We start from the raw sequence: 26081 nt of genomic DNA, 5'->3' as shown, positions 1-26081 counted from the left end.
ACGAGGTCACTTATGATGCACACCCAGGCATCAACAAGACATATCGTCTTTTGACAGGTACATACTATTGGCCTCAAATGAAGTAAGATGTTATTAAGTTTGTTACAGCATGTCTCTCGTGCCAACGTATGAAAGCTAGCAGACAAGTTCCAGTTGGTCTTCTTCAACCACTTCCAGTTCGCAATGAACACTGGGAAAGTATTAGTTTGGATTTTATCACTTCATTGCCACGTTCTTCTAAAGGCAATACATAGATTCTTGTGGTGGTTGACAGATTTTCTAAAATGGCACATTTCATTCCGTGCAAGAAAGCAGCCCAAGCTTCGAATATTGCAGTATTGTTCATACAGTATATCTTCAAACTTCATGGATTGCCAAAATCTATAGTTTCTGATCGAGATCCAAAGTTTACAAGACATTTTTGGACTTCGATATTCAAGTCTCTTGGTATAAATTTACTCTTTAGCTCTGCTTATCATCCACAGACAGATGGACAAACAGAACGAGTTAATCACATTATGTAAGAGATGCTGCGTCATTATGTTCAGTCTCGATTAGCCTCATGGGAAGAATATTTACCTTTGGTGGAATTTGCTTATAATAATTCTTATCATTCAACTATTGCAATGACACCTTTTCAAGCAGCTTATGGCCATACTCTCCTTGTTCCTGCCAACTTTGTTCTTCAACATAAAGTGGCTTTAGCAGACCAACTCATTCAGGAAATGCAAGATATTTTATTACAGATTAAGGATAAGATGGTCAGCGTCCAAGAGCAATATCAACGCACAGCTAATAAGCGTCGTCGTCACATTGAATTTCGAGAAGGAGACTTGGTATTATTATATATTGCCCCTCACCGATACAAGACAGTGACATCAGTCTGCCCAAAGCTTCGCCCAAGATATTATGGACCCTTTCGTATTATTAAGAAGAACTCATCTCTCAATTATAAGTTAGAGTTACCGCGCCTTCTTGGGGTCGAATTCATCCAACTTTTCATATTTCTTGGCTCAATAAGTTTGTGGACGGTGATTCTCCAGTTTTACATGTTTTAGATTATGTTCTAGAAATCGAAGATGAACACATACTCTTAATTCCAGAGACAATTCTTGATGTCAGACAGAAAGAAACACGACATAAGCTTACTATAGAATTTTTAGTTAAATGGAGAGATCTTGATGACTCTAATTCTACTTAGCAAAGTGATGAAGACTTACAGGAATATCCAGAACTTCTTCGGGAATTCTTTCAAAGACAACCATCTCTTCTTAGCCGGAGTCTTATTTTAAGTGGGAGAGAATATTGTGACTAACTCTCTTAATCTCTCCTTAATTACTCCTTAATCCCTTATTAATTGAAAGGACACATGTGAAGAGTCACTCTTACACATGGGTCACTATCAAAGAACATGTCTATTGTAACTAACTCTCTTAATCTCTCCTTAATTACTCCTTAATCCCTTATTAACTGAAAGGATACATGTGAAGAGTCACCCTTACACATGGGTCACTATCAAAGGACATGCTTATTCATTAAAAGACACACCCCTAAGTCCAAAGGACAAAACCATTGATTCAAGAGCCACACCCCTTCCCAAGGATGTGCCTCTTCATTTGTACCCTTTCGGCCTCTATTTAAGAAAGGCCCCTGTCTCAATGCAAACAACTCAATCTTTTCCTGCAATATTTGTCTTATGTTCATTAATGAAGTCTTAATCATGTTAATAAAGCTATAAAAGCTTTACACGCCCAGTCTCCCCGCATCTCGTCCTAAGGACCATCATATCGATTTAGTCCCTGAATCAAAACCTCCTAGCAGGTTCCCCTATCGTCTTTCCCCAAGAGATTGTGGATACGTGGTACATAAGTGGCAGGTGTCACCAGGTGGTGAACTTTTGCAGCTGCTTTCCTTGTATTTACCTAAGTAAATACATGTATTTTCTTTTTCTTTTTGTTCTTTAGTTGCTATTGATTTCTACTCTCAGATATCTCTTGGATCAAGCTTTGACATTGCATGACCAGAGAAGGTGGACCATTGGGACTTCGTGCGACTGATGGTTTACTTGAGCCTTGGGACCCTGAAATCCCAGAAGATTGGGCACTGAAGACTTGACGAACAGTGGACCAGGACAGTGTACTTGGCCACTGAGAATGGTGCAGGACAGTGTGCCTGGCCATAAATGTAGATACACATTTGTGAATGTCCATGAAATGAAAAGTCACTGTATCATGACCACATTACGTTTTCTGATGTGGTCACGAACGAGAATGTTGGTCAGATGACCTAAAGGAATGCTTTGGGCATATCTCCTAAATTTTAGGGGAAACTGCTGTTTTTGGCCAGTTGTCCCGATCTGGAATCTGTTCACGTCATTACGTCAAGATTGATGAGAGGAATAATAAGTGCTGAAGAAGTGATGTCAAATTGTGAACGAGCCGAGGTATTTTTAGCTGAGAAGGTTCGATGCGGGAAAACAAGGCATGAGCGCCAAGTGTCAAATTTTGACGAAATTTCATTCTACAGAGAAGCTGGTGCCCAATTTCCACAAAAAGGGAGTTGTGCTCTCATTTTTCAGCTATGGTGGATCACAGGTTGGCCAAGGAATGCAAGCTTTTCCCCTGTTTTATGTAGAGTGGTGCTTTGTCTTGCATAATCACTCTCTTTCTCCCTCTTTTATGATATGGTTATGCCTGCAGAAAGGCTATTTCATTTGACATGTACAGCCTATGTGGTCAGATGCTCGGTTGCTGAGGCAAGAGCCTCAACTGAACAGGGACAGGTGTAGCTAACTCCTACACCCAAGTAGGAACAGAAGAGGATCATAACCTCTTCAAGCAGGTGTCCGATTCAGCCCTGTTTAGGGGCTGTTTTTGGACTGTTTTGCAAGGGACTTGACGCCAAGATTTAGGGCAACTGTGCCCAAATTCTAGAGGATGGTACCGAAAGTGAACAGGAGCTGGAACAGGACCCAAACCAGTGCTGTGTAATTGACTGTTTTGGGCTTATTTGAGTGGTAGAAGGCCAAGGAAGAGGACCATGGACTTGGGATTTTGTTCAGGGAAGGTTTATGTACCGAAATGCTGCTGAAATTTCCTTAGAACAGGGGTTTCTTGGCTGTGAATTGCTCTTGTAACTACAGATACCATACCCTTGTAACTTCCCTTGAATTAATTGATAAATAAATACCGAAAGGGGCGCCGGACTTCGGGCCAAATCTGGTGTTGAGCGAGGGAGCGAGGATTCTGTTTGTGTGTGTCATAAAGACCAAGTATTTAATTGAAAGAATTACTGCGTTATGTGTCCATAACCCGGTTTCATGGTTCCATTGCCGGGATAGGGTCCTCTTTTCTGCAAGAGCCCGGACACGGATTGCATTGGGTGAACAAGACACACACACACAGAGGTACAGCTGATTACAGGTGAGAAAGATTACGAGATCTTTCTTTGGATACAGGATTCCTTTGAGGGCTCAGTAGACAGCATGGCAGATAAGGGAAAAGGAAAGCTCCCGGCAGAAGAGAGTTCCTCTTCTACCCGCCGACACCGTAGAGAGATGACAGGTGCCAGGGTGTCAGCATCTGAGCGGACACAGCCATTGTCACAGCCAGCCATGTCAGTAGAAGAACAGGAACAAGAGGATTTATTTCATGCGCAGCTCCTGAGCATGGTTGGTACCTTTGAACAGCTGGTGAAGAATCCCAGGATGAAGAGAGATTTGCATTCAAGGACGGGGATTCCCAGGCTGAATCATCTCCGCATGCAGTTGAGAGGGCACAGGAACAAGTGCCAAGGATGCCACAGCATGTTGAGCAGACACTAGCAGTGGCAGCTGATCCAGTGCAGTATGTTACACAGGCACAGGATCAGGCAGTTAATGGTCAGGGCAGTAATGCACAAATGGTTCTGCCGACCATTCCTCCTTTGGTTGCTGCCCAACCTGGTTATTTTGGTGGTGGCTCTATTTTCCAGGCCATGGCTAGACCACCCACAGCTTTGCCAGGTTTGATGCCAAGAGGGTCACCAGGACTGATGCCTACAGAATCTATGAACCCTCTTTATGACATCATAGGTGTGTATCCTGGACTTCAGACACATTTCAGCCCAGTTTTGATGCCTGCAGCACCTGTTAGTGTGGCTGAATTTTCTCAGCCAAATCGACAAAGGGCAACAAGGACTGGTGAAGAGAAAGTGCAGAAGGATTTACCATTCTTACAGCCGCCAGTCTATAATTACTTGACCCCCAAGAGCAGTAAGCAAAAGGATTACAAAGAAGGTGGTCAAGCAGTGAAGTTTGAGACTTTCAGTGGGATGCAGGACAAATTGAAAGCGCTGACTTTCATTCAGCAGTTTGATGTAGCATTCACTGGAGGCAACTTCACAGAGTCTTCTAAGGTGCAGAAGGCTGCTACTTTCTTGAAAGCTAACGCATTGCAATGGTGGACCTCACTGTTGATGCAAGGACAGGCACCTGCTACATGGGTCCAATTCAAGCAGCAGTTCTCTTTTGCATGGCTGACAAACACTTTTGAAGTGGATGTGATGACAGCATGGCACAAACTGGATGCAGCTAATTGTACAAATCTGGAAGAGTACAATAAGAAGTTTTGGGATGCACTCTTGCCAGTAACTTCTTACAGGACAGTGCCATTGTCAGAGCAAATAGAGAAGTACTGCTGTGGTTTGCCCAAAGAGATCAGGGATTACTGTATTAAGACCAATGTTTCCAACATGACTCAACTAATTGAGAATGCAAACATGGCTAATGCACTGCTTCAGGGAGGTTCAGGTTGTTTCAAGAGCACAGTGAAGAAGGAACCTCAAGGCAAAGGACAGAAGAGGCCACTGTATGGCAAGTCATTTGAAGAGAGAAAGGCATTGATGCAAGCTGGGAAATGTTTCATCTATGAACAGAAAGGGCATATGGCTGCAAAATGTCCACAACAGCCAGCAAAAGATGCGGAGGATAAAGAAGGGCCACCCAAGAAGAAGACAATGCCGAGTGCAGGATTGGTACCTGACATGGTTGGTGACCAGCCATGTGATGATGCGACAGAATTGTGCAGAGCATGGGGTAAAATCAGAGATGCTACAGTGCTGATTTTCTTCGACCCTGGTGCTCGAGCTAACTTTATTTCACCGGCATTGGCAGCCAAGTTGGGAATTCGTACTGAAGAGATGGGACCAGTTGGACAGGCTGATTTGGCATGCCCTGGGCATTCAGTTCCTGTCACTCCTATACTTCACAAACTTCGCATGCATATACAGAGTTATGTGGATACAGAGGAGTTTCATATCATGCCCTTGGAAGGATGTGATGTCCTCTTGGGAATTCCATGGTCTCATCGGAAACATGCAGTGTTGGATGCTTTCAACAGGAAAATCACAATTGTACATAGGGACAAGACTCATGTTCTGGATGTGAAGCTGAAAAGAGAGTCTGTCCCAGTTATTTCTGCTTCTGCCATAACTTCAGTAATGAAAAATCATCTTTCTCCGTACTTGGTTTTTGCAAAGCAAGTGAATGAAGTTGAAACTGATTTGTCTGCACTAGACGAAGGTAGAAAAGCTTTCCTGTTAGACACTACAGTGACATGATCTGCTTTTTGAACCTAAATTTTGAATGACCTGTACACTTGTATCATATGTTTGGCAATGTACAGTTTTGACATTTGTTGTCAATAAATGAATGAATGGACTTTCAGTGCTTTGAAGTTGTATCTGTTACACTTCAATGAATGATTATATGTGTTGTGACACTAATAGTGCGGGGACACGTGCTATCGCCCTGTGTTGCATCCGGAAACATGTATATTGAAAGGCTCGACTTGCGATGGCACTAATGGTAGTGGGGAATTCCTATCATCGCCCCGTGTCATCCGTTAGCAAGTGATACATGCGATGGCATTAATAACATGGGGAATCTTGTTATCATCCTATGTCATCCGTTAGCATGTGTGGTATGCAATCGAGGTCGCTTGCTTCTTTCAAGAGAGAGGTATGTCACCAGGTGGTGAACTTTTGCAGCTGCTTTCCTTGTCTTTACCTAAGTAAATACATATATTTTCTCTTTCTTTTTGTTCTTTAGTTGCTGTTGATTTCTACCCTCAGATATCTCTTGGATCAAGCTTCGACATTGCATGACCAGAGAAGGTGGACCATTGGGACTTCGTGCGACTGATGGTTTACTTGAGCCTTGGGGCCCTAAAATCCCAGAAGATTGGGCACTGAAGACTTGACGAACAATGGACCAGGACAGTGTACTTGGCCACTGAGAATGGTGCAGGACAGTGTGCCTGGCCATAAATGTAGATACACATTTGTGAATGTCCATGAAATGAAAAGTCACTGTATCATGACCACATTACGTTTTCTGATGTGGTCACGAAAGAGAATGTTGGTCAGATGACCTGAAGGAATGCTTTGGGCATATCTCCTAAATTTTAGGGGAAACTGCTGTTTTTGGCCAGTTGTCCCGATCTGGAATCTGTTCGCGTCATTACATCGAGATTGATGAGAGGAATAATAAGTGTTGAAGAAGTGATGTCAAATTGTGAACAAGCCGAGGTATTTTTAGCTGAGAAGGTTCGATGCGGGAAAACAAGGCATGAGCGCCAAGTGTCAAATTTTGATGAAATTTCCTTCTACAGAGAAGCTGGTGCCCAATTTCCACAAAAAGGGAGTTGTGCTCTCATTTTTCAGCTATGGTGGATCACAGGTTGGCCAAGGAATGCAAGCTTTTCCCTTGTTTTATGTAGAGTGGTGCTTTGTCTTGCATAATCACTCTCTTTATCCCTCTTTTATGATATGGTTATGCCTGCAGAAAGGCTATTTCATTTGACATGTACAGCCTATGTGGTCAGATGCTCGGTTGCTGAGGCAAGAGCCTCAACTGAACAGGGACAGGTGTAGCTAACTGCTACACTCAAGCAGGAACAGAAGAGGGTCATAACCTCTTCAAGCAGGTGTCCGATTCAGCCCTGTTTAGGGGCTGTTTTTGGACTGTTTTGCAAGGGACTTGACGCCAGGATTTAGGGCAACTGTGCCCAAATGTTAGAGGATGGTACCGAAAGTGAACAGGAGCTGGAAGAGGACCCAAACCAGTGCTGTGCAGAAAATTACAGTCCGCTGTAATTGACTGTTTTGGGCTTATTTGAGTGGTAGAAGGCCAAGGAAGAGGACCATGGACTTGGGATTTTGTTCAGGGAAGGTTTATGTACCGAAATGCTGCCGAAATTTCCTTAGAACAGGGGTTTCTTGGCTGTGAATTGCTCTTGTAACTACAGATACCATACCCTTGTAACTTCCCTTGAATTAATTGATAAATAAATACCAAAAGGGACGCCAAACTTCGGGGCCAATCTGGTGTTGAGCGAGGGAGCGAGGATTCTGTTTGTGTGTGTGTCATAAAGTCCAGGTATTTAATTGAAAGAATTACTGCGTTATGTGTCCATAACCCGGTTTCAGCAAGTCCACTTTCAGTTTCATCCATATGGTATTGACAAAAAGATTCAGTTAGCAACAGGTTTCCTCTCAAGCAAGGCTTTGCTCAGGTGGAAAGAACTCAAAACCTAAACCAACAACCTGGGTGCAGTTTGGAAAAGTCTTCAAGAAAGAGTTCCTCAAGAAGGAGGATGACTACGACATAGTTGCCTAGTTTGCCAATTTGACCATGACCTCGCAAAACCTCACTTATGAGGTCTACCTCTTGAAATTTAGAGACTTGCAGATAAAAGCTACGAAGATGGATTCTACTACTCTATTGGGTTTCTTCGTAGTAGGATTACGCGACTCGTACAGTTTACAGGTCAAGAATAACAAGTGCAAAACTTTGGACGAGGCCATTCACTCTCCGCGTATTTATGATGATACAATGGTCTCTTCCAAAACCAAGCTCGTAACCGAGCCGGGGAACAAGCACAAAAGGAAGTTCTCCGTCCCAATGACTAGCACAACGGAAGGAAAGTCTTCGGACCAACCATCCAAGAATTCTAACTCGACTCCAGCGAACAAAAACCATCTCCTCAACGCTTTGAAGCTCAAGGAGGAGGGACGTTGCTTCATCTGCGAAGAAAAAGAACACATGCGTAACGAGTGCCCAAAAAAGAAGGGTGCTAAGACAAATGCGAGACCCGAGACGAAGACAACCAACCTGTTGTCTTTGACAAGTACTTCAGTCAATGTGCTTTCTCGCCCTAGTTCATATTCTGATTGTCTGTTCAACTCTAAGGTTTTTGGCTTGCATGATCTTCCATAGAATCCACATTCTTCTAGATCCCAGAAGCTCACACGACTTTGTCAATTACAAACTTGTGCAAAAATTGGGTCTGGACATGACACCTAGCGATCATACCTACCTACGGGTTGGCAAGTGTGGAATTGAAATGTGGAGAAGCTACCAATCCGGATTCAGGACTACACAGATATTCTGGAGTGCTATGTTATGCACCTAGAGCATGTAGACTTGCTATTAGGGATTGACTGGTTTAAGACCTTTACAGTCCAGATAGATTGGTCTAGTCATTCTTTTTCTTTTGAACATAGGAACACCCAGTTTTGCATTCAAGGCGATTGTATACATCCCTCTCAAGGACCTCTTGTAAATACAGTTGATTTTGGAAATATAATGTATTCTTCTTTGTATACTGCTTTCACTGTGTCTTGATTCCACTTTCTTCATTTCTCGTACCTACTATGGATGTTAATGAATTAAGTGTGTTTGAAAGCAAAGAATCAAAGAAGTTACTTAACTCGTTTCAAGATGTATTTCCTAAGAAGCTGCCATCCGGTTTACCACCCGAAAGAACAGTTGATCATCATATTGATCTAGTCCCTAGTGCTCAACGTGTTAGCATTCCACCATATAGGATGAGCCAGGCTGAGGAAGATGAGTTGACTAAACAACTCACATAATATTTGAGGATGGGCCAGATCCGTTCAGGTAAATAACCTTGGGATGCGCTTGTGTTACTTACAAGAAAGAAGGATAACACCTGGCGAATGTGTGTAGAGTACAAGAGACTGAACAAAGTGACAATCAAGAACTGCTATCCTCTCCCTAGATTAGATCACCTGATTGACCGTTTAGTGGGACCGAAGTATTTCACCAAGATAGATTTACGTACTAGCTACCACCAGATTCATGAAAGACACGTCGAAAGAACCGCCTTTCGGACTAGGTATGGCCATTATGAGTTTCTCATATTACCTTTTGGATTGACCAATCCTCCAGCCACTTTCCAGCAAATGATGAACGATCTTTTTTGTGAACATTTAGGGAAGTTTGTGGTGGTGTTCATGGACGATATTTTAGTATACAGTCGCACTCTTGAGAATCATGTTAGACACCTCACGATTGTCTTGATTATTTTAAGACAAAATCGACTAAATGCTAAATTTAGTAAATGAGAGTTTTTTATGACAGAAATCATTTACTTGGGACACAAGATCACACAAGACGGGTTGAGCATTGATTATGACCGAGTGCAGAAGGTTTTGGCTTGGCCGATACCGCAGACGGTGGGACAACTTCGTTCTTTTCTGGGTTTGTTGTTTTTCTTTGAAAATTTGTGCAGGAATACTCTCAGCTCACACTACTGATGAGACTGACTTGTTGAAAATTGTTGAAAGGTCGTGGACGTAAGTCCAATAAGCCTATCCCTTGGAATAATGATTTGGATATGGCGACAAAGTCAAGGAAGCACCTATCTTAGCACTACCCGATCCTAGTCAGCCTTATGTTCTTGAGACTGATGCGAGTGACTATGCGATCGGGACTGCTCTATTCCAAGATGGTAGACCTGTCGCTTTCGAGAGTAGAAAGCTGGATGACACTCAATCTCGTAGGCCAACCCTTGAGAAGGAGCTTTACGTTGTTATCTACACTCTCAAGGTTTGGCGGCAATATTTATATGGCTCCAAGTTTGTGGTATTGACTGATCATTAGTCAATCAAATATGTATGATGCGGATGATTTGAGAGGACAAAAAGCTAGATGGACAAAGTTAATGCAAGATTTTGATTTTGAAATATATTATCGCAAGGGATCCATGAATAGTGTAGCAGATGCGCTTAGTCAGATAAGAGAGGTGAATACTTTGTCGTTCATTCAGATTTCCACTTATTTCAGTCATTGAGAGGGCTTTACAAGACTGATAGTTATTTTGGTCCATATTGGCAGAGGACCCAAGACGGGAGCTCATTAATTGACCAAGACTCGGTGACTCAGCACCCTACAATTCAAGCTGTGGGGACCAGTGGATGATTCCGAATGGCTTACTGTTCCGTAATGACAAAATTTGTGTACCGCAGGTCCTGGACGTTAGGTCCAAGATTCTTAAGGAGTGTCACGACGCCCCTTCTGCTAGACATCCCAGGGTACACAGGACATTAGCTTTAGTGAGGCACACTTTCTATTGGCCAAAGATGAAAGGGTATGTAGAAGATTATGTCCTCAAGTGTCAAATTTGTCAAGCGAATAAAGCTGAACTCTTTAGACAGGCTGGGATGTTGCATCCTTTGCAAATCCCAAGTAATAAGTGGAAAAGTATTTCCATGGATTTTATTACCAGACTGCCAAGAACGCGTCAAGGCCACGATTCTATTTGGGTTGTGGTAGACCGCCTCACAAAGATGGCTAGATTTTTACCTATACGGAAGTTTGTTACAGCTACACAATTAGCAAGACAATTTATCGGGTAATTGTTTAGATTGTACGGTTTACCGCAAGACATAGTCAATGATAGGGACTCTAAGTTTACAAGTGACTTTTGGAGACTTGTTTTTTAGAAGTTGGAAATAACTTTGAATCTGAGTTCCTCATATCATTCTCAATATGATGGCCAGACTGAAAGGGTGAATCAAACTTTGGAGGCATAGTAGCAAGGGAACGCCTTTTCCACTCCTTGGGAACTTTGGAACACGTTCCCCCAAGGCTGAGATGCCTAAACTGGATGGAACGTGCATGGGGGAACGATTTGGCATGGGAACGGCCAGGGAAACGTGGGGGAACGTGGGGGAACGGTTACATGGAACGTATGGCTGCCGTTCCCCATTTGGGAAACGTTTTTTATGTTTGGCTAAGAAAAACAAAAAGAGAAAAAGTGTACTTGCTATCGCGAGCCGCCTGTGGATATCCTTGAAAGACGTACACTATTGTCACCTGCCCGTGAAACCGGCCTCTGATAGAAAACCAGAGTGCGGTAGATTAGCAATCACCTGTCCACTTGTAGTCTAGATGTGAAAAGAACACAGATTGGAGCTAGAGTGCCCAAATCTGAAAACACAGCGACACCTGTTGGCCCCAAAGCTTGGCGCCCCTCGCGGTATTTCTTTATTCAATTATAATAAAATGAATGGCTGAGTACAACACAAAGATCAGCCAAGAGTTTACACCTGTAAGTCCAATCTGACGGCCCACAAATCCTTCTCAGCACAGAGGATCTATGCACACAGATCTGTGTCTTCAAACAACACACTGTGCCTCCCTCTGATCAGCCAAGATCACTAAGCAGGCCAGCCATGGGCATACATCTGGCATAACTCAAGTGCATGATACATCTTCTCAGCTCAAACATACATGTGCTGTCCAAACTGTCTCAACCCTTGTCAATCTGCCATACCCCTCCTCTCACAAGGGGCCAGATAACACATATCTGCAACACACATCAAGCAGTAGAAAGAGAGATAGATGAACAGAAACAGAGCTTACCAAGTTCAGCTCGTGAAACAGCACTGGAGGAAGCAACAGCACCAATTTGTACTTGCAGGCACTTGTATCCACAACCCTGCTTCACACATGTGCTTGTTCTTGCCTGTATCCTCCTCCTGATGTTCACTCTTATGCTGTCCTTGAAAATACAGATCTGAAAATCAGCACTGTATCCGTCTGTACCACCTCGGGATACGTGCCAGGAGTTGTTCTTGCACAAACAGTCGGCTGTCCTGATTCTGGTCGCCTGAATTTGAGTAACCAGGCCTGTCCAGCACCTGTCCAGCACCTGTCTGCACCCCTGCAGCAACTGTACTTGCTGTACCTTGCTGCCCGTACACTGTACGGCAGCCGAACAGTATGGTACTTGCTGAAAAACTGACTGTACAGCCTGTACAGGTCCTCTGCGCAGCCAGTCCAGCAGTGAAGAAGTTCCACAGCCCTGCGCTCCTCTGTCCACAGCAAAACCAGCAGTCGTACAGCACTGTACGGCTGCTGTACGGCCTGTTACAGCTCACAGCCCACAGAAAACAGCAACAAAACTAGTCTTCAGCAGCCGCCTGGAGCTTCTATGCTTTTCCACGCTTGAATTCTCTCTTTTGCTCCACGACTCCCAAAAAGGGAAGAGAGAGAGAGAGAGAAGAGAGAGAAAATTCCAAAAGTGGAGTGACTCTCCCCCAAATTAATCCCTAGGGCCCCAAACTTTAATAAGTTCCTAGGGCCACTAAGGCCTAGGGGCAAACTTTAATAAACATTAAAGTTTAATGTTTCTAGTTCCCCCCTTCACACCTAGGGATGTCCACACATCATAAACTCTGTCCAGGCACCCCCCATGTGAATCATAAAATATTCTGACTCTGCAACCACCATGCCCACACTTGTACTGTTCCATTTTCACAGGGCCATGACATACCCCCCTCTTGAAAAATGGCAAGCGTCCTCGATTGCATTCTGGTGATGCATCAAAATATCCAAAGTGAAATATACAATATGGCAAGATCAGCGTCCCAATCTCTCTAAGCCATACACATGTATCATCATTCACTGCAAACCAATGGCATAGTAATAGTCCAACTTGTATACCACTGTGAACCATACATATCCACAAAAATCTCATGTGACTAGTACACATATATCATAGAAGTCCCATAAACAGATGTACTGTCAACCTCAGTACCTTCGGGTGAGATAAAATCTGCACCAAGCGACCTCTAGATGTCATCTGAGCCTATCTGTATCAAGGGAGTGGAGGTGCTACCCCCCTCTTGAGCATCAGGTAATGCTCCAGACCCATGCTCTGCTGAACCTGAATGAGCCACAATAAGAGTCGGCTCTAACTCAAAGGCATCGAGATAAAGCTGCAAAACCTGAGGTGAATCTGTTAAGTCACCTTCCTCCATCCACTTCGCATCCATCGGTGAATAGTTCTTGAACTTCACAAGATAGCGACGGGAAACTTTACCTCGTACCTTCCTTTCTTTATGTGCCATTATCTGCTCTGGAATCAGAACCTCATCAAGTTCCTCAACTTCCGGCTGAGCCTCATCTGATACATCCTCAGGCACATCCCCACGGAAAGGTCTAAGAAGACTCACGTGAAAAGCATTGTGAATCCTCCAGTGATCTGGTAACTTCAATCGATAGGTTACCTCACCAATCTTTTCCAAAACCTGAAAAGGCCCATAATATCGCATGCTCAATTTAGGGAATAAGCGCTCTTTACCCTTCATCTTCTTGAGTCTAGCCTTTTCAAAGCGCAAAAGAACCCAATCACCCAATGCAAACTGTAAATCACGTCTGTGACGGTCTGCGGCTTTCTTTTGCTTTTGCTGAGTTTTCCGGAGGGCCAACTTAACTCTCCGATAAGCTTCATCCAAGCTCTCCACATACTGATCAGCCTCAAAGATCTTATCCTTTGTATGCAAAATGGGTGGAACCTTCTTCCCTCCTTCTACAATCTCAAAAGGCGCCTTGCTTGTCGAGCTATGTACAGTGTTGTTATATGCAAACTCCACCAAAGGAAGATACTTTTCCCATCGTTGCTTGTGCTCTGACACATAACACTTGAGAAGATCCAACACTGTAGAGTTAGCCTCTTCTGACTGACCATCTGTCTGTGGATGAAATGACGATGAAAACTTGAGAGTTGTACCCATGTTGTCAAACAACCCTCTCCAAAACAAACTCGTCATCCGAGGGTCACGGTCACTAATGATAGACGTAGGCAAGCCATGATACTTGAAGATGTTCGCCATGAACAACTTAACCATATGATCCACTTTAATTGTCTTCCTCACGGGAATGAAATGTGCCTGCTTACTGAACCTGCATATGATCTGGAATAGGTAAAGGCTGTAATAACCCTGGTGTCTTCTGACGGTCAAACTTTACCTTCTGACATATGATGCATTGCCTCACAAAGGCATCAACATCTCTTCTCAAGGTTGGCCAATAAAAGAAAGTCTCCACTGCTTTTACCGTGGCGTCAATACCTCTATGACCCGCATACGGTGGAGCATGACTTTCAATCATAACCTTGAGTCGCAATGGCCTGGTAACACACAGTCTGCCATGTATCAATAAAAACCCATCTCTGAGAGTGTAATGCTCATGCCGCTGACCCTCAGACATCTGATCATACAACCGTTCAAAATCCTCATCATGGGCATACTGCTCTTTCATTTCATCAAGCTCATGATGATAAGCAAGTGAAACTGCAGAGACCTGTGGCTTGCGTGACAAAGCATCTGCCACTACATTCTTTTTGCCTTCCACATGCACAATCTGAAAGTGAAACATTGACAAAAAGTTTGCCCAACGCATATGCTTCTCTGAAAGCTTAGTCTGCGTGAGGAAATAACGCAAGGTCTGATGATCTGTATGTACAGTGAAATCAGCCCCAAGCAAGTAGTGTTTCCAAGTAGAAAGAGCGTGAATTACAGCCAACATCTCTTTCTCATACACCTGTAAATGCTTCTCAACATCTTGCAAAACTCTACTCTCATAGGCTATAACATGGCCCTCTTGCATGAGAACTGCACCAATGCTACTTCCACATGCATCACACTGGACAACAAAAGCCTTTCGGAGGTCCGGTAACACCAATACTGGGTCCGAAGTAAGCTTTTCTTTGAGCTTTTTGAATGCTGTAATTTCTCGATCAACCCATCTAAACGGAGTTGCTTTCTTCGTCAAAGCATGAAGAGGCGAAGCAATTTCAGCAAAGTGCCGTATGTAACGCCTGTAATAGGAACACAATCCTAGAAAGCTGCGTACATCATGCACGGTCCTCAAAGCTGGCCAGTTAAGTATTGCTTCCACCTTTGCTGGATCCATACGGACTCCATGACCAGACACAATATGCCCCAAGAAATGTATCTCCTGCAAAAAGAACTCACTCTTCTTGCCATTAACCACCAACCTATGGTTTCTGAGTTCTGCAAACACAATGGCCAAATGCCTTCTATGCTCTTCCTCAGTTCGTGAATGCACAATAATATCATCAAAGAATGTGCCCACAAACTCTCTATGAGGCCTGGAAATCCTGTCCATCATTCTGTTAAATGTGACAGGCGCATTTGTCAAACCAAAGGGCATAACCAAGAACTCATACAACCCAAATGTGGTTCGGAATGCTGTCTTATGCACATCCTCGGGTCTAATGCATATCTGATGATACCCGCTTTTCAAGTCAATACGACTAAAAACTGTGGAGCCCTGTAAGCGATCCAAGATGTCATCGATCCTCGGTATGGGGAATCGATTCTTGATGGTATTCTTATTCAGCGCCCTGTAATCTATACACATGCGCCAAGAACCATCCTTCTTCTGCACTAAGAGCACAGGTGAGCAAAAGGGTGATGAGCTAGGCTGAATCAACCCCTTATTTAGAAGCTCCTGCACCTGACTCATAATCTCTTCCTGTTGGGCTGCACTAACACGATACGGCGGTCTATTCGGTGGAGTACTACTAGGAATCAGATCTATGGCATGATCTTCTGGCCTCTCAGGAGGTAATTCTCCTGGCAATGACTTGGAAAAACAGTCTTGAAACCCACTTAAGAAATCAGCCCTGTCCTTATCTAACATTGACAAATTAGACTTAGACTCATCATCCTGTGCATCCTTTACATAAATCAAGTACGCGGAAAGATGCTTTTTCATTACTGATGAAATCGCCGAAGCGGATACAATAGGAACAGATTCCCCTTTGAGTTTTACATCCAATACATGCTCTTTCCCTCTATGAGTCAAAGTAATTTTCCTATTGTAAGTATCCACCACCGCATGTACCCTGTGGCACCATGGCATCCCCAACAAAACATCACAGCCATCCAAAGGCATGATGAAGAACTCTTCGCTGTCCACATAACCCTGTAAATGAAGCCGAAGCTTCCCAATGATAGGAGTAACGGGTTCTGCATACCCTGGACAAGCCATATTAGCCTCATGTAACGGCCCCATCTCCTCTGCGCGAATCCCCAATCGGCCAGCCAAATCTGGTGAAATGAAGTTGGCTCTAGCACCTGTGTCAAAGAAGATCAAAGCATTCTGATCTCTCACTTTGCCCCATGCCCTGCACAACTCTGTAGCTTCACCACCTAGCTGCTCCCCCACAAGATCAGGAACTAAGCCTGCAGAAGGCTTTGGTTTCTTTGGCTTGGGCTCTCCTTTATTGTCAGGGTCCTTTTTGGACGTTCTTTTGGGACAATTGAATGACATATGCCCCTCTTCAGTACAGTAAAAACACTTTTGAGCATCTCTCAAAGCCTGTCTTTCCTCAGAAGTCCTCTTGGGCATTGGCAACTTCTTATACTTTATCTCTGAAGACCCTTTAGTATCACGAGAAGCATGCCCAAATTTTTCAGCTTTCTTGCCCAATTTCTTACTGCCTTTAAACCCAGATGAACCACCTGTGAGTAACGCATTAGCTGTCATAGCATTTTCAATCATCTGTGACATGTTCGTTACTCGTCTTTATACAATAATCTCGTACCTCCTTGGGCAGCCCACAACAATACTTCTCTACCTGCTCAGATAATGGCACGGCACGGTAAGAAGTCACTGGGAGTAGAGCTTCCCAAAACTTCTTGTTATAATCCTCCGAACTATCACACTTTGAAGCATCCAGCTTGTGCCATGCGGTCATAACATCCACCTCAAATGTAGATGTGAGCCATATGGAAGAGAAAACCTGTTTGAATTGAACCCATGTGGTGGGTGCTATGCCCTGCAAAAGAAGAGTAGACCACCACTGCAAAGCATTGCCCTTGAGAAAAGTGGCAGCTTTCCTCACCTTACAGGACTCTGTGTAATTCCCACCAGAAAAAGCAGCATCAAACTGCTGTAAAAAGGTAAGTGCCTTCAATTTATCCTTGGCCCCACTGAAAGTGTCAAACTTCACTGCAGCTCCCCCTTCCTTGTAATCCTTCGCCTTTCCCATAGGCGTTAGATTATCATATGGAAGTGGTTTCGTAAGATTGCTGCCCCCAACATTCATACCCATCATTGGGTCAACATTTCCCATTCCCATGCCAGGCATACCATACATTCCAGCCATGTTTCCATACATTCCATTATGCATACCTGGCTGCATGCCACCAAACATATTGCCTTGCATCCCAGGTTGCATGCCTGCAAACATATTTCCAGCCATACCGGACTGCATACCACCATACATATTCCCTTGCATGCCAGGCTGAAAATTGGCTCCAAAAGGCCCATACATACCCATGCCTTCCTGAGGATAACCCCCAGTCATGGATTGAAACACCGACCCACCACCAAAATAACCTGGATGCATGTTCTGCTGAGGAATAGGTGGCTGTCCATAGAAGGAACTCTGAGAGTTTGCACCATAAGCGTGCTGCATATTCGGAAACTGGCCAAAAGATGGTTCCTGTGGGATGGCACCACTATGACCCTGAGGAAGATTCTTCGAACGAACCTTCTTCTTCTTTTTCTGGGGCTCTGTGCGGGGCTCTGTGCGAGATCTCAAAAATTCAGCAAATCTCTCGCTCTGTGTGAGCTGCATAAAAGTATCCATAACACTAGCCAAGCGATCTTTGAACCGAGCATCATCATCCTCTTTACCATGCACATCTTTTGGCTGTGTTACATCCTCATAAGGCTCAACATCTGCAGCCTGTTCTCTTGCAAAAATATCCTCAGATACATCTCTTTCAGGAGAAGTCTCTTGCTCTTCTTCTTCATGATAGAAGTACTCATCCTCTGTATCAGACATGTTTGCTGAATTTTCAGCGATGGCTTTCTTCAAAGCAACCACGAGCTCACCCCCTTCAGAAAGTTGATGATTGGTCCCGGCAACGGAACCTTGAAACCGGCCTCTGATAGAAAACCAGAGTGCGGTAGATTAGCAATCACCTGTCCACTTGTAGTCTAGATGTGAAAAGAACACAGATTGGAGCTAGAGTGCCCAAATCTGAAAACACAGCGACACCTGTTGGTCCCAAAGCTTGGCGCCCCTTGCGGTATTTCTTTATTCAATTATAATAAAATGAATGGCTGAGTACAACACAAAGATCAGCCAAGAGTTTACACCTGTAAGTCCAATCTGACGGCCCACAAATCCTTCTCAGCACAGAGGATCTATGCACACAGATCTGTGTCTTCAAACAACACAATGTGCCTCCCTCTGATCAGCCAAGATCACTAAGCAGGCCAGCCATGGGCATACATCTGGCATAACTCAAGTGCATGATACATCTTCTCAGCTCAAACATACATGTGCTGTCCAAACTCTGTCTCAACCCTTGTCAATCTGCCATACCCCTCCTCTCACAAGGGGCCAGATAACACATATCTGCAACACACATCAAGCAGTAGAAAGAGAGATAGATGAACAGAAACAGAGCTTACCAAGTTCAGCTCGTGAAACAGCACTGGAGGAAGCAACAGCACCAATTTGTACTTGCAGGCACTTGTATCCACAACCCTGCTTCACACATGTGCTTGTTCTTGCCTGTATCCTCCTCCTGATGTTCACTCTTATGCTGTCCTTGAAAATACAGATCTGAAAATCAGCACTGTACCCGTCTGTACCACCTCGGGATACGTGCCAGGAGTTGTTCTTGCACAAACAGTCGGCTGTCCTGATTCTGGTCGCCTGAATTTGAGTAACCAGGCCTGTCCAGCACCTGTCCAGCACCTGTCTGCACCCCTGCAGCAACTGTACTTGCTGTACCTTGCTGCCCGTACACTGTACGGCAGCCGAACAGTATGGTACTTGCTGAAAAACTGACTGTACAGCTTGTACAGGTCCTCTGCGCAGCCAGTCCAGCAGTGCAGAAGTTCCACAGCCCTGCGCTCCTCTGTCCACAGCAAAACCAGCAGTCGTACAGCACTGTACGGCTGCTGTACGGCCTGTTACAGCTCACAGCCCACAGAAAACAGCAACAAAACTAGTCTTCAGCAGCCGCCTGGAGCTTCTATGCTTTTCCACGCTTGAATTCTCTCTTTTGCTCCACGACTCCCAAAAAGGGAAGAGAGAGAGAGAGAAGAGAGAGAAAACTCCAAAAGTGGAGTGACTCTCCCCCAAATTAATCCCTAGGGCCCCAAACTTTAATAAGTTCCTAGGGCCACTAAGGCCTAGGGGCAAACTTTAATAAACATTAAAGTTTAATGTTTCTAGTTCCCCCCTTCACACCTAGGGATGTCCACACATCATAAACTCTGTCCGGGCACCCCCCATGTGAATCATAAAATATTCTGACTCTGCAACCACCATGCCCACACTTGTACTGTTCCATTTTCACAGGGCCATGAGAGCCCGCATACTTCCTAGGCCCGGGCGTGCGTGTTGACAGCTCTGAGTCATGAGTGGACTCCTCTCTCAAGTCTCTTTAGACTTCGACTCCAACTTTCCAAGGCAGGGCAGCAAGGCTACTTACCTTACTTTTCCCTCTCTCTCTCTCTCTCTCTCGTTTCCCCTTACTGTTCCCCCTTGTTCCCGTTCCCCCTGTGGCCCGTTCCCATTCCCCCGATGGGGCTTTCGTCCCGTTCTGTTGCTACTATGTTTGGAGGACATGCTTTGTGTATATGTCTCCAAAAGACAGGGTTGATGGGCGGATTATCTTCCTATGTTAGAATTTGCATACAAAAGTACTAAGCATACAGGTACAAGTTTTAGCCCTTTTATGCTTATGTACGGATTTCAACCTAGATCACCCGCTGTTGTGAGATTTTAAGGACTTTAGCATGATGCAACACACACTTTTTTGCAAGACATGCAAGAAATGTTACAAGTTGCAAAGGAATCTATTAGAAGCACTCAAGACAGAGACATATTTTATTCTAATAGACATCAGTCACCGAGAGAGTTCTCTGAAGGAACGATGGTGTATTTGCGAGTTCCGAAAGATTCCGAGACTTTACGGACAGGTCAATCTCCGAAATTATCTCCTAGATATTGCGGACTATTTCGGGTTAAACGCGGCATTGGTTCAGTTGCATATGAATTGGACTTGCCTTCTCATGTGAAAGTTTATCCCGTATTTCATGTCAGTAGACATGGGTGGAACAGACCAGTTACTTACCCCTCAAGAAATCATAGATATCGAAGATATGACATTTGTGCCACACGAACTGGAAAAGATTCTTGGATTTCGTGAAAGACGATTGCGGCATACGCTACTCACAGAATACAAGAGCAAGTGGAAGCATCATGTGGAGGAAGACACTACGTATGTCATCTGCACAAAGTCAATCTACCGTGTGTAGCACGCACACAAGACTGGCCTCGAGGCTTGGAGTAGCTTGGAGGTAGGTGGGCTGACTGGTGAGCTCAGAGGGATGGACTGACGGGGTGCCTAAGTGTGGAGGCCCGGTTACCGGCCAAGAGCCTATAAAAGGGTGGCCAAGGTCAATCAGTTAGTCAGAGTCTCGCGAGTCCATGCAAGAGTTCTGCGGTCAGGAGCCTAAATCTAGTGCAGACGTGCACCTACATCATGCAGCCGAGGCCGGCAACAGTCTCGAGGCCCGCGAGGGTAGCTCCGTGGCGGTATGAGACGTCAGAGGGTAGAGATTGGTCGGTGCGTCTTGCTAGTTAGCTCAGCTCGTGGCTCGGTTGGGACAGGTAGGTCTTGTGGATTTTACCCACGGCTGTCATGGTTGGGTGGTGAGTCAGGCCTGCACCCCCTTCACGATTTATGGCTTTGTTTTGCAAGTTTCGGGTCTTGTTTCAGGATTGCTCTATGAGGAGACCCTTTGGTTTTTGACAACAGGTGATAATGTTGTCACGCATGATCAGGAGTAAGCCATCTGTACCACATGACATTCTACATGCAAAGTTTGGGGTGGCCCACTAGTTACAGATGCCCTTTTTCTGACTGTGACTTATATTCAGTATGTATACACGCTTGACAGAGATCGCCTCCCATGACTAGCACTAGAGTCCTCTATGCAATTGCTCTATGAGAGGGAGAGGGAGCAATTGAGACGAGTTGGACTACCCTCCTCAGTGACACAACCACCACTATTACCGACACATGCATGGTACTCTGAGGTAGTCGAGTGGTTTCATGCACATGGCATACAGATGGACCGTCTTGCTCTTTTTCAGTAAAGCTTGGATTCCCCTAGCTTGATCTTTCACGACAGAAGATCAACCGGATCATCCGGTTAGATCCACTCGGGCTACACATACACCAGACATGGGTGTCTCCGTCAAAGATTGGTAAGAGGGATGTACTGTTGAGGCAGCATGCTGAGAGAGAGCCCCAACTCCAACAGGAAACCTCACAAAGAGCCATCACAAATTTCTTTGTGGTAAACACATCCACATTGGAATCCACTGTCCACAACAGTTCCTCTACTATGACATGAGAGCCCACCACCTGTACCCACACTCTAGCTCCATGCCCCAGAGGAGTTCTTAGCAAGAGAGCTCGACCCATTCTACAAGCCAAACGTCCCCGGCCAGAGCATCACGACCCTCCACCACACACAGACACATTGGTGAGGTTCTCCGTCGACATGACACGCTCCCATCACAGAGGCCTAACACTCACTCCACCATCAGATCGGTTCTGGCCGAGGCGGGTATCGTCATTAGCTGATCACAACATATCTCACTCTACACAGGATCATTTGTTGATCACATGTACTGTCAAATGTTTTCATTTTACTTTTTCTTTCAATTTTCCATGGCTCAGTATATCCATGGTACCATTGTATTACTTTTGTTCTCATAGACCCTTGGGCTCTTCCGTAGACGTTAATACCTCTCTCTCTCTCTGTCTCCTTGAGGCGGGCAGATCATATGGCAGGAGGATTTATTGTTGCTTTGTGGATTTCCGCAAAGCTTTTGACATAGTACCGAGAGCCAGACTGATGCGCAGACTACAAGAGATGGGAGTGCCCACAAAGCTGATTTGAGGAATCATGGCTTAGTTGTGGGGCAGGTACGTACTACTCAAGGTATATCTGAGATGGTTCACTCCACTATTGGGGTGAAACAGGGCTGCCCCCTTTCTCCCACCTTATTTGGGATGTATGTGGATGAGGTTTGGGACTATGTAGAGCGGGAGGGTGACAGAGGAGCACAGCTAGCAAGGACATGGATTCCGCTGTTATTGTATGCTGATGATATTGTGTTGATCTCAGATTCTCAAAAGGGGATGCAGTGTCATTTGGATGCATTGCACACGTTTGCACAGGACAGTGGATTGTCTTTTAACCTTGGTAAAACCAAGGTGATGGTGTTTAACACCACAGCACAGTGGGTTAGGAGGTCAGCACCCACCTTTACATATGGTCAGGAGAAAGTGGAGTATACAGATGCATATACTTACCTTGGTGTGGTTTTTAGTGGCCCACTATTTTCCTTGAGGAGAGCAGCAGAGACCAGATTGACCAGAGCTTATGCAGCATTGGGGAGACTAGAGAGGATGTGTTCGCGGGTTCAGTTTCAGGAACCTCGAACAAAGCTCTGGCTCTTTGACACTTCGGTCACTTCAGCCATGCTGTATGGAGTGGAGATATGGGGACCCTCCGTGGATCACCACAGCAGAGCTGGTAGCACTGTGGAGATGTATGGAGAGGCCCTTGGTTTCTATGATATCCCGGATGATTAGGGCCAAGGCCTCCGTACCACATGATATTATCCATGCAGAGATGGCTGCCCCCCCATTGGTAGTAGAGGCACTCACTCGATCAGTCTCCTTTACACATAGCACTTGGGCTCTCCCTAGAGACAGATATACTCGCTTAGCCCTGGAGTCTTCACGACAGTTGGCATCACAGGGAGACGAATCATGTTGGTATGCACAGATGACAGCTTGGTTCCAACTGCATGGCTTTAGTATGGACAGGCTACCTTCATTTCAATACTCCCTGGATGCACCCTCCCTCTCTCTCACACGGGCAGAGATTACCAGACTTATCAGGCAGGACTTGACTCAGCTGGACACTAGGAGGCCATGGATACAGCCGACACACGAGCTTGGTATGAAGATGACTTTCTATAGAGATCATCTTCTCCAGCTCACGGAGGATGGGTTTGTGATTAGACCCAGCTACATGGATACTCATCTTTCTCATGGGGTACAGTGTGCTATTGGTCAGATGCGCACATCCTCACACCAGCTAGAGATTGAGACTGGCAAATTCAGAGGAGTACCAGCTGAGGCCAGGATTTGTCAGTTGTGCCAGATGGAGCCATAGACAAAAGTTACATTACATATGTCACTGTCCAGTATATTATGAGATACGAGGCCGTTTTCACTGCCTGTTCAGAGAGGGTTTCGGACCACTTTCCAGAGTCATGAGATACCAGGATCAGAGATGCCTCGGATTATACTTGCTCGAGCAGCGTAGACATAGAGAGGGTCTCTTGAGAGGGAGGGGATCAGAGAGGGAGAGACACCTACAGAGGCAAATTACAGACTTCTTTCGACCAGAGATTGAGCAGTCAGGCCAACAGGCATTGCAGCTAGCCCCAGAGTATAGCCGCACCAGAGGTACACTAATTGATCGGGCTATAGAGCTGCGGCGGTCCAGGCGCCCCAAGATGAGAGGCCCATCTCGACACGGGCGGAGACTACAACAGAGGATCAGGACCATACTAGCACGGCATGGGAGACGTCCAGTCAGAGTACTCACCATGGAGGACATTGAGGATATCCGCCATCGACCGATGAGAGACATCTTTGGATAGTGATGTATATGATGCTTACCTTTGTTGCTGGAGTTTTCCTCCCAGATGTTATCCATTAAGAGCTCCTAGCACCTTACTTTTCCTCATAGTTGTTGTTTCAGTTTCAGTTAGTTGTTTAGTTGTTTTAGCTTTTCTTACACAGACATTGTATCAGATCCACCAATTGTTGTAACCTTTTTGGTCTCATAGGTCATTTTGGCCTTTTGAAGACGTTAATATATATTTTTATTTCTCACTCTCTCTCTCTCTCTGCCTGCCCGCCAGTTCGCCATCTCACCAGTTCGCATCTCTGCCCGCCATCTCACCAGTTCGCCTTAGGTCTGGCTTCCCTTTGCCCACCGACCCTTGCTCAGGCCCCCAAGGCAGCAACATAACTCTCTCTCTCTCTCTCTCCTCCCTGCCTGTGGGAAGGACTGCAGAGTGATTTGGAGGAATGGCCCCGAGTCTCCAAGAGAAACTCGAGGCCCTCGAGATGGCAATGAAGGCACTAATCAAGGAGAACAAGAAGACATCCGATTCCAACCTCAATGAGGTGGAAAACAAACTACACAGGCACATCATAGCTCTCAAAGCACGGGTCACGAACCTCGAACAAGAGAACACGGCACTCAAGGAGGAGGTGAGTGCATTGAAAGTGGAAATGGTAGCCATCAAGAATGCTGAGAAGAAAGAAGGGGAGATCAATGACAACACTCTCACGGCCATCAAAGAAGAGATCTCCAAGGAGATCACAAAGGACATGGAGGGAAAGCTCGAAGCCAAGCAATCAGGATGGGTCGAGGTGGTGAAGAAGAACATCCGTAAAGAAGTGAGGGAGGAGACTCAAAGGGAAGAAAACCAAATCATTCACACAACCATTGAGGAGGAGAAGATGAGGCATGCCCGCCGCCTCAACATTCGAGTCACAGGTATAGCCGAGACACCCGACTCCACTCCCGAGAAGATGGACAGCTTCTATGCATGAAGCTCGGCTACAAGGAAGAGCACCCTCTCCCCTTCACCAAAGCATGGAGAGCCGGGAAAGACTCAACACGCAAGCGAGCCCTCATCCTACAGTTTGCAGGAGAGACAGAGAGGGTCACCTTCATGAGGAAGAGGGTCATACTACGGGGTTTAGAGGGAGCTCCCATTTTCTTGGATGATGACCTCACGAGGATGCAGCTTGAGCATAGGAGAACTTGCATGCCACGAGTCTTACACGCGAGGAGAGAAGGCAAGAAGGCCTTCTATCGAGATGGTCGGGTCATCATTGATGGCCGGCCCATGGATTAGCGGTTTGGGGCCTATGGGACACAAACCAGGCCACTGACAGAGATACACATAGCAGTGTGGAACTGTAATGGTTCACTATGGGTGCAGCCTGGACGACTGGAGCATGTTATGGTGGGGAGAGACATCATACTTTTGACAGAGACACATCAGAGCCCAGAGAGAGGGCTACCTCGAGTAGAGGGATTCCAGTGGGAGTCAGCATACAGGAGGACCACACGCCAGGGTACCTCGAGAGGGTCGGGGGGAGTAGCAGTCCTATTCAGACGGGAGCTACAGGGGAGACTGAGAGTGGTAGCACAGGATCCAGAGGCCAGATACATGTGGATCAGCTTACAGCTCTCACAGGACAGGGTTATATACATAGCTCTATGTTACTTTTCTCCATCAGGATCCTACTATGTCATTACAGAGGACATGCCACAGGAGGAGGAGACAGGAGCCTCGCCATACACTTGTCTGTCAGAGGAGATTATGCATTATTCTACACTAGGGGAAGTATTTCTTACGGGCGACTTCAATGCCCACACACAGAGCAGACAGTGTGAGGTGTATGACTATGATGACATGGAGATCCTCCACCCTGTGGATCCAGAGGAGATAGGGGCTAGTCGGGCATCAGAGGACACTGGACCAGACAGAGGACATTATGGGGACCACTTACTAGAGTTGGGAGCCAGGCATCGTCTCGTTATTTATAACGGGATGCTACAGTGGCCGGGATCAGGAGGGCTGACATGCTTCCCACATGGGGGTCATACACGGACCGGAGGCACGGTGGTAGACTACATTATGGGGTCTTTGGAGGCATCACAGCTTGTCACCTCATTCTCCATTCCACCTCGTCCTATTGGGGCAGATCATACATACTTGGCATTTTCACTAGCCGGATCACCAGTATCACCAGCCCCCCACATACCGACGCCA

At 45.5% G+C, this 26081-nt stretch overlaps 1 protein-coding gene and 1 pseudogene across 6 annotated transcripts in view; one reads left to right on the top strand and one right to left on the bottom strand.

The window, feature by feature from the left end:
* The window catches only part of LOC147638747 (auxin response factor 12-like), a 93758-nt gene that overhangs the window by 5232 nt on the left and 62445 nt on the right, over positions 1 to 26081 (bottom strand). The window lies entirely within an intron of this gene.
* LOC147638749 (uncharacterized) lies at positions 3684 to 4814 on the top strand (annotated as a pseudogene).

Source organism: Cibotium barometz, chromosome 5, assembly GCF_041138505.1.
Source record: "Cibotium barometz isolate CiBa-2024 chromosome 5, ASM4113850v1, whole genome shotgun sequence".
NCBI classification, from domain to species: Eukaryota; Viridiplantae; Streptophyta; class Polypodiopsida; order Cyatheales; family Cibotiaceae; genus Cibotium; species Cibotium barometz.
Note: the sequence above shows the minus strand (reverse complement) of the source record. Positions and strands in the feature narration are given on the sequence as shown.